The sequence below is a fragment of the Centroberyx gerrardi genome, chromosome 11 (genome assembly GCF_048128805.1).
Source record: "Centroberyx gerrardi isolate f3 chromosome 11, fCenGer3.hap1.cur.20231027, whole genome shotgun sequence".
NCBI classification, from domain to species: domain Eukaryota; kingdom Metazoa; phylum Chordata; class Actinopteri; order Beryciformes; family Berycidae; genus Centroberyx; species Centroberyx gerrardi.
The window spans coordinates 31,238,522-31,258,690 of NC_136007.1; the positions used below are offsets into that span (position 1 = coordinate 31,238,522).

Consider the following 20,169-nt stretch of genomic DNA (forward strand, 5'->3'; position numbering starts at 1 on the left):
AACCGGTTTATCCAACTTTTCAGTGTATCCTCCAATCCGCCAAGTCTACATGATGGGGCTTTCCAGTGTCACCTGTTAAACATCAGAGAGCCTATAAAGTTGCGGCGCTGCTCCGGAGCTGATCGCCACGTCCACTTGTCGGTATTTTCATGGTGCTGTCAGTTTTCCTTCTATCCATCCATCCATCCATCAGCCATCCATCCACATCATGCTTCATACCCCGCTGCTCCGAGGACTGCCGGGGTCTAGTCTGCAGCCTGGAACAAGACCAGCCTGATGTTAAAAAATAAAAAAAATAAAAAAATGGAACACTGAAATCACATAGAAGACATCGAACGTCTTGTAAGTAAATAGACAATGTAATGTCCAATGTAACATCAGTGTAATGTACAGTGTGGTGCTGCAGAAGGCAGTGAGGCGCTAGTGTGAAACCGGACTGGTCCGAAAACCCCTCAGAGCCTCTACTAGACCCGTTTTGCTCTCTCTCTCTCTCTCTCTCTCTCTCTGCGTCTCTCTCTCTCTCTCTCTCTCTCTCTCTCTCTCTCTCTCTCTCTCTATGTCTATCTGTATCGCCATCGCCACCCCCAACCCCCCACACACACACCATCTCGGATACTCAAGAATATATATGTAAATATTATATATGCTCTATACAATATTTAAAAATTTCCTTTAACTGAACAAAATAAATCCAAAACATCCAAAATCCCCCCCAAAAATAAAAACAAATTTCAAGCGCCATTCTGTTTGACGACTATTCACCTTTGCTAAATATATAAAAGATATAAACTGTCTGTCTCTCCTCAGTCTAAAACAATTTTCATTTTTTTTTAATCTGTTAGACTAATACTGTCACTAAACTTCGGGAAATGCACACCTGTCTCACTGTGCTTCTTTGAAATAAAAAAAACAACAACTTATGTAAAACCATTAGTTTAAGAACAGAATAAAGGCACAGCTTTCAGAGGAATACTTATGCATGTAGCCTATACAGCTGCATTTAAAAAGACAAGTTGCTTAGAGAAGCTTGTTGTTTTCAGTGTAAACAATTTTACATAATTCAAATAAAATAAAATAAAAAAATAAAAATTATAATCCACCTGTTCCCTGCAAAGATGGAGCTTGGCTCACGCAAAAAAGTGAAAAGTATTCACTTCACTTTTTGCACATTTCATTGCTACATAGCCTGCTTTCTTTCTCGGGCCACAATTCAATTCCAAAAACATTTATTTTGAATTTTTGTCTGAAATCAAAAAGTAAAAGTGTTCTCATCTATCAAAGTGGAATGGAAATGAAAGACATACTGTACCAGAAAGTTATGTGAAAGCACTTTTCAGTAATTTTTCTGTCTAATTCCTTCATTGATTTTGATAATAAAATTAGAGGAGAGAAAGTAGGCCTTCAAAGTGCACCCTCTCTATTTTCACATATAGGCTAGACATGGTTACAGAAAATGGAATTACTCCGTCCACCCTAAAATCCCATTAAGATGTAATGAAGGGACCTGGTAGAAGACATGCAGAAAGAAGGGTGAAATTAGAGCAATTTTTAAAGAAAATACAAAGAATAACTTAAAGATGAAGCATGAATAATATGAAATGAACATTTTGCCAGTAAGACAATTAAAGGGCATGGACACTTTTACAAATGCATTTTATACTATTCTGTTACTGGAATTCTGTACATGAATGTTTTAAATTTCCATTTCACTTTCATAGTAAAGAGTAAATGGACCATGGATCTGCATGGATTTTTAGACCACAACAACCCAAAATAAATCTATTTTTAATGAATTTTGCTGCACAAGAATATTTGCTACAAAAGTCAAGGGAGGTGCATATATTTATAGCCACTGAATATCAGGCCTTTCAATGCTGGAAGAAGACTTTGCACCAACCTCACCCATGAAGACTACAGTAACTGAACACAGTAGTGTAAGGTAGTCCTTGTCGACATTGCCTTCACTGAACAACTTCATTTTCAAATTTTCTGTCCTGATATGGGTAACCAACCCCTCAGCCACCATATAAAAGCACAAAGGGAGAGAGGCAAACTCCAGTGCATTCTACCATTTTATGCATTGCAGGATAAATTGGTGGAAAATATGTGATTGTTTTCCATGCAAACATTATAAGTCATTATTGTTTATTTAATCACCTGGATGGAGAACTACCCCCCTTCAACAGGATGGGCGCTGAGCTGTTCCTATTCAGACTGGACTATTATGTTGAAGCTGTTTCTATTCAGACAGGACTATTATATTGGAGATGTTCTTATTCAGACAGGAATATTATGTTGAGCTGTTCCTATTCAGACAGGACTATTATATTGGAGATGTTCTTATTCAGACAGGACTATTCTGTTGAGCTATATTCAGAGTGGAATATTATATTGGAGCTATTCTATTCAGACTGGAATATTATGTTGAAGCCGTTCCTCTATTGTGTTGGAGCTGTTCCTATTCAGGCTATTATGTTGAACTGTTCCTATTCAGACTGGAATATTATGTTGAAGCTGTTCCTACATTATGTTGGAGCTGTTCCTATTCAGAGTGGAATATTACGTTGAGCTGTTTCTATTCAGACTGGAATATTATGTTGAAGCTGTTCCTACATTATGTTGGAGCTGTTCCTATTCAGAGTGGAATATTACGTTGAGCTGTTTCTATTCAGACTGGAATATTATGTTGGAGCTATTTTATTCCTACTGGATTATTATATTAGAGCTGTTCCTATTTAGGCTGGACTGTTATGTTGGTGTTCTTCCTATTCAGACTGGAATATTATGTTGGAGCTGTTCCTAATCAGACTGAACTATTATGTTGGAGTTCTTCCTATTCAGACTGGAATACTATGTTGAAGCTGTTCCTATTCAGACAGAACTATTATGTTGAGCTGTTCCTATTCAGATTGGAATATTAAGTGCTGTTCCTATTCAGACTGGAATATTATGTTGAGCTGTTCCTATTTAAACAGGACGATTACATTGAGCTGTTCCTATTTAAACAGGACGATTACATTGAGCTGTTCCTATTCAGACTGGACTATTATGTTGAGCTGTTCCTATTCAGACTGAACTATTATGTTTTATTTTTAATCTCTCCTTAGTCTCAAACGAAATTCCTCTTATCTGCAAATCTGCTCTTGTTCTTCCCCTGTTAAAAGGAGGAGACCCCACACTGTTAAATATTTACAGGCCCATCTCCAAACTGTCGGTCCTAGGCAAGATTCTGGAATCCCTTGTGAGTGAGCAACTAAAAGAGTTTGTATTTACAAACATTTTATCTGTTTATCAATCAGGTTTTGGAAAAAAACACAGCACAACCACAGCGGCCTTAAAAGTAGTTAATGATTTTATCAAATCATGGATAACAGGCACCACTGTGCAGCCCTCTTCATTGACTTATCCAAGGCTTTTGATACTGTGGATCATGTAATAATTAAGCATAGACATCTCAGTATAGGAGTGTCAGAACAAACTATCTGTTGGTTTGAAAATTATTCATCAGGCAGATCACAGTGTGTGCAAGCTGAAGGCATCACCTCTAGCTCCCTCAACGTATCCAAGAGTGTGCCCCAGGGTTCGGTCCTAGGACCACTCTTATTTACTATCTATATAAACAATCTCTGTCATAATGTACCCAATTCAAACTTCCACTTTTATGCCAACGATACTGTTATTTACTGCTCTGCCCCTACACAGAATCAGGCTCTTTGTCAGCTACTTGCTTTTAATACTGTTCAGCACACTCTTCATGATCTGAAACTTGTTTTGAATACTGACAAAAGAAAATTCATGATGTTTTCAAATTCAAAGAATTTCTATTATTACGCTTCAGGGCAATAAGATCTGTATCTGTCAAATATCTAGGTATCTTGATTGATGATTCCCTCTCTTTTAAGCCTCACATCCAGCATCTTGTGGAAAAACTGAAGCTGAAATTGGGTTTCTACTTTAGAAATAAGTGTTACTTTTCTTTTGAGGCTAAAAGGAGTCTGGTTGCTGCTACTTTTATGTCTGTGCTTGACTTTGGAGATGTTATGTACATGCATGCATCTTCTCAATGCCTTCATGCATTAGATACTGTTTACCATGGAGCATTGCGGTTCATTACTAATTCTAAAGCTCTTACTCACCATTGCTCCCTGTATGCTGGGGTTGGTTGGCCTGCATTGTCCGCCGGTAGACTTAACCATTGGTTCATCCTTGTCTATAAGGCAATTCTTGGTTTGCTTCCATCTTACTTTTGCACTTATATCCTCCAGAAAAGTGCTGGAAGTTACTGTCTATGTTCCCAGGACTTATTTTTGCTGTCTGTCCCCAAATCCCGTACTGAACTGGGGAAAAGGGCTTTTATGTACACTGCTCCCTTGGCTTGGACTGTGTTGCAAAATGATTTAAAGCTCGAGGAGCTGCTTTCACTAAATGCATTTAAGGCTATGTTGAAGCAGCTGGAGGCAGGAACATCAGGTTGTCGATGTTTTAATTAGCTAGTCTATTTCCCCCTGTGTGCTCCTGGACTCAATGTTGACTTGCCTATCCTTAGCTATTGTTATTGTCTCAGAGTGTGATTTCTTATATTCATTTATGCTATTTGTGACTTTTATTGTCTGTAATCTGTTACGTGTTGTCTGTCTGTAATATGTTGTACTGCTGCCTGTCTTGGCCAGGACACTCTTGATAAAGAGATTTTTAATCTTTTTCTGGTTAAATAAAATAAAAAATAAAATGGAGCTGTTCCTATTCCTATTTAGATTAGACTATTTGATGTCCACAATTTTGGGTGTGCCTTTATGTTTATTCAAAACCTTTAATAATTTTATGTCAAATACATCAAATATCAAGGACACGCCATAGTGTGTGCACAGTGTCCACATTCATAAAACCTAAATACATGTGTAGCTAGCCAGTTAGCTTGGTTGTTCTGGTTCAAATATAAAATGCTCATGAAGCTTGTAGAACATTAAATCCCTCCACTATCTTTGCATCCATGCAAGTATCACATTGACCAACAGAGTGTGTGTGTGAGTGTGTGTGTGTGTGTGTGCGTGCGTATTTAAGCACAATACAGAGTGCAGTGTGCTGTGTTCTTGTTTTTACTTGTTTTAATTTATGAGTTTGATGTTTACTTTTAATTAATTGTTGAAGTACTCTATAAACTGTTTTAAAACAGTTATAATAAGAATAATAAGAATAATAACAATAACAATAACAATAACAATAATAATAGGCATCAATTGTGACTGGACAAATAAGTGGAAGTTTTTGTTTTTGTTTGATGGCTGCTCTAAACACAACAACTCAAGGCCACCAAGTCCTTAAATCTGTCATCATCTGTCCTAACCTAACATTTAGCTAACACGTTAACACTTTATCATCACGCATATGGCTCACACAATATATGAGCTGGATAATTGGTAGCTGATGGGAAAAAAAATGCTAAAGTCCTTGCACTCCTAAAGGCAGCTTTCATAAGAGACTGTAATCAGTCCATTTATTTGCATTGGCTGTAATACTTGGGCTATCACTTTCTGCAAGGCTGTCAGTGTTGATGGATGAACATTGCTCTGGCCCTAATAGGGAAAATCTTACTACAGGACTGACTGTGGTCTTTTTCCTCCTTCCCCAAATCATCCACCATTCCTTTTTACTTATCCAAGACATCAGTTTATCCTCCTCTGTAGGTCAAAGTGGATCCTTATGAATAATTGATTCTTTGTACAGAGTGTTTTATGATCTGAAGAGGTAAAGGTAGGCTTGCAGTTTGAAGGATGTCATTGCTGTACATAGCTGCAATATAAAAGAGAACACTGAAAAGTGGAGCAATGGTTTACATATTGTTCCTTTTTTTATCAACTTTATCAGTATAATTGCAGTGGGTAGATATGTCAATGAAAGAAACAGCAGAGTTACTAAAGCTAATGACCATGCCATTGATTCTTCAGTGCTCTTTAAATGTTTGGAATTACACACACAGGAAGACTACTAACAGTGGTAATGCCAGGTATAAGTTCTTACTCTCTCTCTCTGTCTGTCTGTGAGAAAGTGAATGAAATGCAATGAGTCACCAAATAATTTAATTAAACCATTATCTACCTCTGTTTGGGGATTTACACACTAACTGAACTACAATTTCCAACAAACTATTAGCTTTACACTTTCCAGCAGGTGCAGTGTTCCTTCCCAAGTACTTCAAACCCATACTGTCTGGATCCATTAAGTTCAATAGTCAAGCAGATCTGAACTGTAATAGCAAGGGGAAACGAAGAAGCGTAGGCCCATGAAGATGATCGCGGGGATCAAGTTGCCGTCCCAAACCTTTTTTTCCCCATTGCTATCAGCTTTTGTTCCTTGGACCAAGCATCCCTTTAGCAGTCCTTTTTAGAAATGTTTTACTATATGGTTGTGCCAACACCTCATTACAAGATTTGTACTGTATTTGTGGAAATTCCCAGAAATCTCATTATTCAGCTACAAGATAAACTATTCAAAATCATGATGCGGCAGATTCCTGGCCGTAGATTCAACATAGTCCTATGGACTAACTACTCGTATCATTTTACCATCAACACATCATTACCACATTAATTTTTAGACATTAGTTTAATTACTGTAAACAAACAAAACCATTGCCAAGAAGATTGGCAGCCTCTACCCTGCATTTTACATTGTGTGCCACCGGGTCGGATTTGGTGGGAATCTAAACATGAGTGCAAACGAAATGATGAAAAATTACCTCCAACATGTTCATCCTCCTCAGTAAAGCCAAAGACACCAGGGAGGAGGAAGGGGACAGGAGGCAACTGGATTTATGGGAAATACGGTCTTGATTTTGAGAAATACTAGCACTAATAATACTGGAGATAATGTAGATGGTTAAAAATGCTACCTAGCACCTACCTACCTACCTAGCACCAAATCTTGAAATAGTACTAAACTTAGCCTGTTCTGGATTATATAAATTGCGTTGCATAAAGCAGCCTGGCGCTAACTTCAGGTTAATGTTAATGTTTTTGCAGATAGTGTAGATAGCCTTTTGTTTGTTTACTTTAATAGGAATTCTTAAAAGGGTCTAGTTAGTGTGGGTTTTGCTTTATTCAGTTCTTTGATTTCTGGCACACCTGTGGTCCTTTTAATTAATTAATATGAGCCCTAAACAACATATTTTCATAATCATATTAAAAGTTCAGAGTTTTGAATTCATAATTCACAGACAGTTCAAATTTTGGTATAGAATAATTTGAGTGATTGAATGATTTTTGTATTTTAATGTCTTATATTATTTTGATACGCTGTCTAAAATTGTCTGTAATTGGTTAGTTTTATTTCACTTTAGTTCCAAGGAACTCCTTCTCCATTCTTGTTTTTGTTAATTATTTTGTTTATTATTATCTTTGTTAGTAAGCGGTTGATGCTGTGGTGTTTTGCACTGCAAATTTCCTGTTGATGAAGCTTCAGTTTCTGTAGGTGGCGCTCTTTTCTTTGTCTGTTCAGCCATGGTGGCTATCGCTGCTCATGCTAACTACCCAGTTCTTCTTCTGTTTATTCCAAACAAAGCAGAAAAAAAACGCATCACTTCCTGTGTGCCAGAGGATTTTTCCCGGGAAAGACCTGCCAGACAACCGGTGTTTAGAACAGTAAATGAAAAAGCTTTCATGAACTGGCTATAGGTTCAATCACTATTGTGTTATATCAATCGGCAATAGAGAGCAGCAAAACAGACATTTATTTATTTATGTCACTTATTATTACTTTAAGTCCATTTCAGGCTTTTTTGGGGAACTCACCTCTGATTAGCCCTTAATTATATTAGTGGACATAGTTCAGAAACTACCAAACAGAGCTACAAAGTACCACAAAGATCCACAAAATACCGTTCAGAGCCACAAAGTACCGCAACCGTGGTGCTTTGAGGTACTTTGTAGTTGCTTTGTGCCACTCTGTGGTTCTCTGTGGTAGTTTATGATACTTTGTGGTACTTTGTTCGCGATACTTTGCGGTACGCTTTGTGGTACTTTGTGGCTCTGTCTGGTGGTTTGTGGTACATATTGTGGTACTTTGAGGTACTTTGTGGGTCTGTGTGGTACTTTGTGGCAATTAGTAGGACACCGTATGGAACAATACCATGTGAGTAATTAGTCATTTCTTCCTTATTTGTGGGATGTGATCTAAAAAAAATACCTGACCCAAGGTAAAAGGCACTGATTACAATTACTATTACTATTACTATTACTATTACTATTACTGTTACTATAACTATAACTATTACTATTAATGTTACTATTACTATTACTATTATGATTACTATTACAATTATTATTCTCTCATGAGAAATTATTACAGTCTAATTAGACTGTATGGGTGGTATTATCATTCATTATTTCTAACAAGAAAGATGTGTGCCCCGTGTTTTACAGATCTGTCCCTTGGTCACTGCTGTAATATAGTCACACACACACACATACACTATCCACCTCTTAATTGCTATGCTTCTCTCTGAGCTGTCAGCTCTGTTTTCTGTTCCCATCTGTTCTTCTGCTGGGTAAGTTCAATCTGCATGATGACCCAACTGGTTGTAAAACTGACTGAATATACTCAACTGTTTCAGTGTCAGCCAACATAGTGATTTCCCCTCACACAGCCACAGCCATATCCTGACCAAGCTGCTCTGTCCCACTGAAACCACTGTTAGTCCGCCACCCAGCATTCACTTCACCATTTCTGATCAGCTGGCCAGCATCATCCCTGACATTAAAGGTGCAGTGCAAAGTACGATTTTTACTGCTCATATCACAAAATGACCATAATATATTTATGCAAGGTTGATAGGGTTGTTGATCAGTACCAACGACTTAACGATTACTTGGCCAGATGCTGAGTTTTTCTGGCTTTTAAAACTCACTCTCTAGCCTGTCCTCAGTTTTGGAAAAAAAACTCCTCACCCATTGGAATTTCAAGACACTCCCAATCCCCCACCACCACTACACATACACACACACACACACACACACACACACACACACACACAACATCTACTGGCATTTTAAACTGCTCAGTGATGGAGGAGTGAACAACTGGAGTCACAGCACATTTCAGCTATGAAAGCTAAAATGCCTCGTTCAAATGACCAAACAAATGACTAAGCAGTATTATTATTCCAGTATTATGGTTGGTGACATTATACCTCTTCACTAGACATTTCTGTTGAATCTCTGCTCTAATTACATAGCTTTCTCATCTCTATTGCTCTATTATCTCTATTTATTATTTCTGTCAATTGCAGGCCAATGTAAGTTGTGTCAGACACCTCCTTCCTACGCTCCCTCCAGTGGCTGTTCGTACCTACACCCCCATACTTCCACATTATGGCTCAGTCCTACACCCCCATACCTCCAGACCATGGTCCAGCGCTATATCCCCAATTCCAGACCATGGTCTGGTCCTCAGCCCTGTTTCATTAGGCTGTATTGGGATCCACATTACCATGTTGTCTTCCCTTGTCGTCCCTTCATTGCGCCCCCTAGTGACAAAATGTCTGACGTACAACAAGTAAACCCTTCTGGTTCTCAGCAAGGGAAGAAAGGCGAGGGATCAACACAAGTCAGGCTGTCGGCTGTTCCATAATAACTCAAGTGATCTTTCTGGAATGACCCTTCGAGGGCCGATGGAGTGAACAACTATGTAGACTTGAGGAGCGCATCTTGCCCAGAATGCATTGTGATCATTTGTAATTTCCTGTGCACAAACCAACATAGCACAATAAGCTTCAGAGATGGGCAAAAATACAGTAAAATGTATCAAGATACAAAATACAAATACATGACCATTAAATGTATCAAAATAAATTACAAGTTACTGGTGTGAGCAAATTGAATTTAATTAAAATACATGTAATTTGTATTTTCAAATACAAAAATACATACATTGAAACATGAACATTTGATCCATACATTATAATTGGAATTTGCCTTTAGGTGTCCATTTGACAACAATAAGTAATAAACAGGTGCCTAAAAGAAAAAGGAGAAATAAAAAAAACAACTTTTTTGCCTCTTAATGAACATGTTTATTGTTCTTGTTTTTCTGTTTCTTTTTAGTTGATTTTAAGCATGCTGTACAACTACTTTTCCTTAGATTTCAACAGTTAGCAAATCACTGTTAACTCTCTTTCTGTTTCTTTTTGGTTGCTTTTGAGTACAACTAATTTTGACTCATGTAGTCACTCCCAGCTGGCACATGCATCAAGCAAGTCATGTGACACATGATGTCCACAGGAACAGTCAAAACACGGCTGCATTTCAAAACTTATGGAAATGTAAATATTGGAATTCCCATATTTAATTTAGTCTTACATATTCTAAAGTAATTTAATTACTTTCAATAGTAAGTACATTAAGTTTTTTTCACTCAGATCAAATACAAATTACAAAATATTCAAAAGTAATTAAAATCCATATTTCAAATACATGTCATTTACACACTTCCCATCTCTGACAAGCATTATATAAATGTAAACAATATTAGAGTCTTTAAACTTATTTATGAAATGAACTCATCTGCGATATTTCATTACTCACTGCTCTGTGTAATTTTTTTTATTATTAATTCCCCAATGGTGGAATGAAACACATCTGCCTCCCCCTCGTCTTCTTCTCTACTTGTGTTGTTACTTGTAAAAAAAAAAACAACAACAACTACCATACACAATCATTCTTGTGACACAGGAATATTTATTATATCTTTTGTCTGGGTACTGTGTCTTTGAGCCTTGCACTCCTTAATAGTAGGTGCGTGGTTGGCAGTCTATGAGGTCATTCAACACATTAAAAATCACACTAGATAAAAACATCAGCTAAATGCAATGAATGCATGAACTGTACAATATTTTGTTAAAAAAAACAAACTCAAAGGCCTCCAAACAATCACAGACATAAGTATAACATAGTATACACATTGAAGTGATTATGTCTGACATTTACACCCTTTACACCCTTTACACACACACACACACACACACACATACAGATGGATAGATAGATAGATAGATAGATAGATAGATAGATAGATAGATAGTATATGAATAATCAGGATCTAGAAAATAATAATTACATTAATTTCAGTAATTGGATCTAGAAGTCTGATGGGGATGTCTATGTTCTACATATGGGATTGAAAACTGGAGTTGTGTTTGATTTCCAGTCCCAGCTGTACTTAAAAAGACTTTACAGAATGGAAAAGAAATGATAAATGATATATATCACTTGTTCACTTGATGTCTAAATTAATACATTTTTGACTGTGCATTTATACATTTTTGTGATCTATGCAATTAGTTTCAGGTTCAATTAAGTTTTAAGAGTCAGAGAGTCCTTGATTGTTTTGTCATTATGCTGTCCAACATGTTATTTTTGTTGTACGCAAATAGCTTGGCAACTGGTGTAAAATAAGCTTAACATGACTGAGCAAAGTGGTTGATCACAAACTCCATTAGCTGCACATTTAGCCATCTATTAATCCTAATTGCTTCCTAATGGGCTGTGTCATTTCTTGCAGTACCTCAGCTGTAAAATGCTACTTCCACTGTTTTTGGAACTACACAAATTGGCCTTGGGTTTGTTTTTGAACCATTTAAACTGGTCATTTAGGGCCATTTTATGAATCGTAAGCGATTTGGGCCACGGCAAAGAAACGCTCATGATCAACTGCTCGGAAGCTTTGGCCAGTTTTTCCAATGATGTGATGTATTTTCTCCATGGAGAGCATCATTAATCCCTTCCCTTCTTTTCAGAGGAGGAAGGGAAGGTGTGCGAATGTACGGCTGGTCAGGCTTGCCACCTGTCTTACATTATTGGATCTTTTGTGTATGTTGAGTCTTTGGCGCAGGTTACATTCACAGTTGGCTTCTATGGGGAGCAGACCAGCTGGCTTGTGTTGGCGTTCATCGGCGTACCTCTTGTTTAAAGCATAGGTAGGAAATATGTCTTTCCCTGTGTCCATCCTTTTCTCCTTAATCACTCGCTCGCTTTCTGATACACTTGCATAGACACTTTTCACCTCTCACCGCCTCTTTGAAAGGTGCCACTGAAGGGTCCGTAAAGGGTCTACATAACTGAAACAACTCTCACAGAGTGTGCCACCCCGTCATCATTTCAGCCTGGGCCATATGGAAACCATTTGGGGCTAAGAGCGTGGAAATCCAACACAAATCCAACTCCAGGGCTCTGCCTTTGCCTCTAACCCGTCTCCAGCGCAAAGCCCTTCTAATTAGCCTTACTTAACCTTGACAGACATGGACCACAGTCTAATCGCGAATACACTTGTACAGAGGAGCACACATGCACACATTTGCACACACACACACACACACTTTTAAATGAATAAATACCTGCAAATGCTCCCCCTCTCTGTCTCTCTATGTGTTTCTCTCTATGTCTCTATACACTCCCTGGGCCAGTGGCCAAAGGGCTCAGTTGTATGCAGACAGCAGACGAGGGGAATTAGAGGTGAACAAATGGTTGCTCTCCACGAATTAGAGGAGCAAAATAGAAAAGGGAAAATCCACATCCCTGAAGAGAACAAATGTTTTCATTAGTGTGCTTAGCTACATGTGCATGTGAACACACACACACACACACCTGAAAAAAAAACTGCTCAAGAAAAACAATAAGTAATTGTCGCTGTTATAACATTCAACAAGCAGTCTATTCTCTGCAGAGAGAGGAAAGTACTTTGTGATGAAATCCAGACGCTAGAGTTGAGAGTCTTGGGGATGGAGTGCAAGTTCTGGAAGATGTTGTCCTGTCTCTGTCTTCTATCCTGGGAGCCTGGGGACTAATAGTTCTCAATCAGTTTGGTGGCCTTCTCCCTCCCTTTCCTATGGCGGACAGATGGCTTTCACCTATGGATGCTTTTGTTTAACAGATGCCAAGCAAATACCCTTCTTCTCCAAACTAAACACATACTGTTACGTAGCAATACTGTTAAAAACTTCACAATAATGGAGTTTGTCAAAAACTCTTTGTCACCATGGCAACCAGCAGTCTGTCCCCTATTTTCATTCTGAACTGTTTGGATGCTGCTTTTCTGCTCTGAGCTGTTGAGGGTTCTGTACACTTTAGTGTTTTAATAAATTTAAGTATGTTGTGGCACTGTGTTAAATACATTTTAAATAAATTTGATTAGATTGTTTTTGCTTGTTTTATTTGATGTTGTTGTCAATGGCAAAGTTTTTCCACTAACAAAAATGATATTTGAAGAATGATTATGGTCATAACTAGTTCACTAAAGAAGACTTTTGGCTGAAACATTTGTGTTGTTTTTTGCTACCCTGCGCTGCAATTTCTGATAATAAATATAACTAATATATCAAGTATATTTTTGTGTGCGATTTGCCCTTTTGTTTTCTGATCTATGTTCATGCATCTAGCACCAAGTTAAATTGATTGAGCGCAAGGTTTTTCATTCTTTACATACATAGTTTAGTAAAATTATCATTTCAATAGCATGGAGCCTACTAAAGACACAGATCTAACATTTGCTCAGCAGCCAAAGTTACCACTAATGTTAGCATTATCAGTACAAACAAAGTGTTCACCCAAGCTATCTGTAGGGGGAAGCAAATTACCAGTGTAGCCTTTATTGTGAGCATGACCACTTTGCAGGGAATCCCAGAGTTCATCACAGTAGTCTGAACATCAGGGAACTGAACAGCTGGACTTAGTTAGGAACCCTTTGAAAAGGGTCTTAGCTAGTGTGAACTTTAGATCATACAACACTGGTGAGCTTAGGATCTGCGGTTCAAGCCAAGACCTAAGACAACTGCTGAACATTAAGTGCATGCCAGTGGCCAACAAGGATGTAGTGCACCCAAAGCTTTTGAGGGCGCACAAACTCACACAAATGTATTCACCATGTTATCAATAGAGAACGTAGATAATACTGGAGGTATGGGGTGTAGTGCTGCATGGCCAATGCTCTGGAGGTATGGGGTGGAGGGCTGGACCATGGCCTGGAGGTATGGGGGTGTAGGGCTGGCCAATGCTCTGGAGGTATGGGGTGTAGGGCTAGACCGTGGTCTGGAGGTATGGGGTGCAGATCCCTCTATAGCCTAATGCATCCAGGGTTTTGAATTCAATACAAGTGTTCTGGAAGAGCTGGAGGAGCTGGAGGAAATGTTTCAGGAGGCCAACTAGGAGGGAGTTGCAGTTGTCCATACAGGAGGTGACTAAATCTTGAACAAGGAGCTGGGCAGAGTCCCTGATGAGGAAGGGTCTGATGTGATGGCTGTTGTAGAGTGTAAACCTGCAGGATCAGGTTATGACTGCAATGTGGGCCTCCATGATGGTCACTTGTCTAGAGTCACATCAAGATTCTTGGTGGTCTGGGCAGGAGTCACTGTGGTCTTGTCAATAATGATGGAGAGGGCAAGCTTTTCCAGGGAAAAAGAGCAGCTCAGCCTTGAGATTGAGTTGGAGGTGGTGGGCAGAGATCCAACTGGAGACGTCAGCGGGGCAAGATGAGATGCGCACCTCAACCCGAGTGCCAGATGACGGAACCAAAATGTGACGCCATCATATGGTTAGAGAAGTTGTGGGACGTGAGTAACCTAGTGTTGAGAGAGGAGGAGGGGGCCCTGGACTGAGCCTTGAGGAACCCCAGTAGAGAGGGTGCACTGTGAAGACAGCATTCCTCTCCACTATGCCTGATGAGCAGAAGTAAAATTTGTTCTAATCTGATCTAAAGCGTGGGCCTCAAGAGTTTTGGAGAGATAGGAAAGAAGTGATACTAGAATAGATGGGTTGAGGGAAGGTTTCTTGAGAAGAGGAGTGACTTGAAGGTGGTTGGTATGCAGCCAGTCAGGGGGGGAGTTGATGCTGGAAGTCAGGAAGGGGAGCAAACCAGCATACATGATCTAGCAATGGTCTCCAATTATGTGCCATTGAGAGCCATGCATGGCCGGATTAACCATATGGGCCCAGGGGCACCAAGACTCCCGGGGCACCAAGCAACCAATGTTTTTTTTGTTTTTTTTCATAATTAAAAAAATAAAATACATTTAATTGAAGTTGAGTACAGTAAGAAAGTATTTCTACTCAAGGACCAATACACCCCTGTGGATAGGTATGGTTTGTGTGCTGCAGGGTGGGGGTGGGTGGGCATTTGAGTCGCTGGTGCCCAGGGGCACCATGAAGTCTTAATACGGGCATGGAGCCATGTGTATACAGGTTTCAACCTGATCTCACACAAATACGTGAAATGAACACGACTTGTTAACACCAAATTATGTGTTGGTTCCACATAAAGGGTTTAAAATTCTGTACCCAGCAAGAAACAGTTACATGAAGGAGGCATGACTATAAACAGGAAGTAGTCTCACATTGAAGTAGTGCAGTGAAAATTAAGGGTGTTGATTGGTCGGGGTGGTGGATGGGCCTACGTGCCTTCAATGCCAGTGACCAGGGTTCAATTCCCAGCTTGTACAAAGAAGATTTCAATTGTGAGTTTTATTTTTTAGCGAAAGTTAAACCCTAACCCTATCCCTCTTATTTAGCCATGACCAAGGCCTTTCCCTAACCTTAACCAAGTTGTTTTAGTCGCCTAACCATAACCCTAACCTTAACCAAAGTGGTTTTAGTCACCTAAACGTAACCATAACCTTAACCTTACCCTTAACCAAAGTTGTTTTACTTGCCTAAACTTAACCGTTATTGCTTAAACGTAACCGTTTATTGTCACAGAATCCAATTTGTGTTATTGTCACAGAATCCAATTTGTGGTGGAGTAACGTAATTTTCACATAATTTGTGTCCATGGCAACGTAAATCTGATTTTCAGAGTTTATGCTCATTTCACAACTTTTCATCACGTTGGCCTCCTGTCTGGCTGAAAGTGTGCTAATGATTGAAATCAGCTGTTGTAGTGTTTGGTTGGAATGAAAACCTGCATACACATGGATCTTGATGGCACATGGTTGGAGACCACTGCTCTAGAGAATGGGGGCATGGGGTAAGGAGGTCGGTTCGGTCCGTGCATGAAGTATAATTAATTTGCAGTTGTTCACGTTGTATAATGAAAAATCCCATTTTTCGGGGTATTTCCTAAATTCATTGTCCTACGACCTGCAATGCAGTTCAGCGCGCCAAGCGTCAGCTTGCTCCATTTTCCAACTTGTACAATGAAAATTGAACAAGGAAGTCGAGAGCCGGAAACAGAGACAGCTCGCCTTCAAAGTAAAAGTTACGCGTTTTGAAGCGTGTTGGCTGCAGCGGTCAATTTAAGGAGAGCTAAACTAAATAAATAAACAAATAGCCTAAATAATGAACATAATTCATAACTGTTAACGCTTCGCTCATTTTTCTTTTACACACTTTGGGGATGAAACGGGATGAAACTATGTAAAAGGAAGCAGAGGCGGCGGAACCCGCCCCGGGGATTTTCAAAGTAAACGCACCGAGACGCACTGACACACACTGACTTTATCGATTATGCTGTAATGTGTAAGAGTACATTGATTTAGTTTTGGATTTAAGCACTGTCTTTTAATTTACTAGATGATTAGAAGCAAGGGCGTAGAATTGGGTAGGGACGGTAGGGACGTGTCCCTACCAATATCAAGCGACTCTGAAATGTCCCTAGCAATTATTTTGATTGACAATAAACGTTGTTTTGTCCGTCAGTGTCTAGTCAATGTTAACAGATCGCGTTCTCTACTACGAGTCCCGCTGCATTGGTGTAGTGCATTGCAGGTGCATTGGTGTCCCGCGTCGGCATAGCAACGGACGCTGTAACGAAACTTTAGTATAACAGCTGTTTTAGAATGTTATTGCGTCACCCGGATAAAAATTGGCGTGACACCGCCTCCCTAACCCCCCCAAAAAATCGCTGATTGGCTTTGCCATTTCTTGCTAACGTATGAAATGCGTATATTATTATTATTATTATATTAGTAACAGTTGTGTTTAGCCATTAAAGTTAGTTTATTTAAGTACCGTGTCGCGTGCGTCTGTGACAAGTGACGACCGTAAGTAGCCTACATGTCACAAGTGAGATTGAACAATGCTGCTGTGTGCCACACTGGACAACACTGATGTAAAACAAATATGCCAACAGTTCATCTCTGTTAATGACAGGCGTAGGCATGTGTTTGGCTCCTTCAAATAGGAGCAAGGCAGTGGACACTCAGCTGTTTGTATGTAGGGTTTGGATATAGTTTACAATATCTTATTATTATTATTATTATTATTTTAAATGTAAATACAGATCGTTGGTTTGAATAGGCAACAGTACTACAGTACCTGCCTTAAAACAAAATGTGCTCTTCAAAGTCCCATTCAGCTGGCAAATTTGAGTAAAGGATTCATTAATGTGCTACACCCCTGTGTCTGTGTGTCTGTTAATGAGTGTATTGGCTACCATAACTATCTAGATCAGTGGTTCTCAACGTGGGGTCCGGGGACCACCAGCGGTCCTTGAGGGGGTTCCAGGGGGTCCCCAGCAAATTGATGAATTGTTAAACTTCAGCATCATTTAATTTACAAATAGTTAACACAATTACAGAATGTAGAAGAATGACTGTTTTGATCTTAGTTTCACTGTTATCTCTCTACCTACAATACAGACAGTCATGGGATTCTGGATCAAAATCATATCTAACAATAAAAGTATTCTCAGATTTGGGTCCGAGAGACAAAATCTCATCAAATGGGGGTCCATGGCTCTAATGTGGACTAAACTAGGGGTCCTCGATATGAAAAAGGTTGAGAATCACTGATCTAGATGACATGAAATGGCGGTCAGAAGTCTATCATAAATGTAAAATGCCTCAGCTTCCAGTGGGGGTTACATCCCCTCCGGACCTCCCCCATTTGTGTCCCTACCAATGTCAAAATCAAACCTACGCCCTTGATTAGAAGAGATGTTAATCTTTGTACAGTGCAGTAGCTCATACTGGTCCCATAAAATGAATTCTTCATCATAAATCATTGTGGTATAGTTTTGTTGGATTTGTATTCATCAGTGATGGTGTACACAACATGGTCTAATTCTGTCAGTAAAAAATGCAACAATTCATTAAATAAAGTTAACTTTACTTGTGTATTGTGCCCCCTCCTGCCATTGTTAAAAGCCTGTTAAAATGCTAAATGTCTTAAATAAGTGGAGGGAGTTATAAATACTTGCTAACTTAAAGAAATAATGTGTTGAATGATGTTTTCCCCCCTTAAAATCAAATAAAGGATGTGTATTGTTATGAATCATGGGTGGTAATTAAATGCAATACATTTACAGTAAGTACACAAATAATTTATTGTAATTTGGAATTTTCACTGAATTAACTCAGTAACACATTAAGGCACTTTGAAACTGTCTTGTAAAGGAACTGTAGGTTATCAATTTAATTTTTAGTTATTAATTTAATTTAATTATTAATTTAATTATTTAATACAACAACAACAACAACAGAACCGTGGTTGGACTTATTTACAGTTCTGTAATTTATTATGGGTTCATAATGTGAAAAGGTGAGTTTGTTCACCTGTTTAAGGTGCAATGGTTCATTAAAAATTGTTTAATGAAACCCAGAACCTGACTCTGATCTGTTTATTAACTACAATGTATTAACAATTTTAAATGACTATATAGCATGAAACTTGCTGTCAGTCCTAACCTCACTGACCAGCACTGAGACACTCAGCTGGTTACATCTCTGCAGTGAAATGGGATCAGTGTTACTCCTTACTCAACGTACCAGACTCTCCAGGTCACACTGGACAGGCTGTGTAATTGACTCATTGTTCAAATTCAAATTTCTTAGCATCTTATCACTTATTGTAATACATTTAAAATACTTTAAATGTATATACAACATGTGTCTGATAACACCTAAACAATGTGATGACATATGTGATACAAGGAATTCTGAAAGCAGGCCAACAACCTCATTATGACTGTACTGAAAATTGAAGACCTAGATATGGTTTTCATATTGTGAATGTAGCCATGTTTTATGTGCTGTGTTCAGAGGACTCACCTCAAACTGAAACATTAGAATGTAAATTGATAACCTACAGTTCCTTTACAAGACAGTTTCAAAATGCCTTAATGTGTTACTGAGTTAATTCAGTGAAAATTCCAAATTACAATAAATTATTTGTGTACTTACTGTAAATGTATTGCATTTAATTACCACCCATGATTCATAACAATACACATCCTTTATTTGATTTTAAGGGGGAAAAACATCATTCAACACATTATTTCTTTAAGTTAGCAGGTATTTATAACTCCCTCCACTTATTTAAGACATTTAGCATTTTAACAGGTTTTTAACAATGGCAGGAGGGGGCACAATACACAAGTAAAGTTAACTTTATTTAATGAATTGTTGCATTTTTTACTGACAGAATTAGACCATGTTGTGTACACCATCACTGATGAATACAAATCCAACAAAACTATACCACAATGATTTATGATGAAGAATTAATTTTATGGGACCAGTATGAGCTGTAGCCTACATGTGCACTGTACAAAGATTAACCATCTCTTCTAATCATCTAGTAAATTAAAAGACAGTGCTTAAATCCAAAACTAAATCACTAACATTACAGCATAATCGATAAAGTCATGCATACAACAAGACCACAAACACGTAAAAGTTTGCAGCGGCTCAGTGCGTCTCGGTGCGTTTACTTTGAAAATCCCCGGGGCGGGTTCCGCCGCCTCTGCTTCCTTTTACATAGTTTCATCCCGTTTCATCCCCAAAGTGTGTAAAAGAAAAATGAGCGAAGCGTTAACAATTACGAATTATGTTCATTATTTAGGCTATTTGTTTATTTAGGCTACTTAGTTTAGCTCTCCTTAAATTGACCGCTGCAGCCAACACGCTTCAAAACGCGCAACTTTTACTTTGAAGGCGAGCTGTCTCCGGCTCTCGACTTCCTTGTTCAATTTTCATTGTACAAGTTGGAAAATGGAGCAAGCTGACGCTTGGCGCGCTGAATTGCATTGCAGGTCTTAGGACAATGAATTTAGGAAATACCCCGAAAAATGGGATTTTTCATTATACAATGTGAACAACTGCAAATTAATTATACTTCATGCACGGACCCGGTTTGCTATTGGAGAGGAGTTTGAGGCATCTGGGAGGAGAGAGGAGAGGAGACAGAGGCC

At 38.7% G+C, this 20,169-nt stretch overlaps 1 protein-coding gene across 1 annotated transcript in view; it reads left to right on the forward strand.

Annotated features, from left to right (window-relative positions):
- Positions 1-20,169, forward strand: part of kcnj15 (potassium inwardly rectifying channel subfamily J member 15) — a 327,817-nt gene that overhangs the window by 134,228 nt on the left and 173,420 nt on the right. The window lies entirely within an intron of this gene.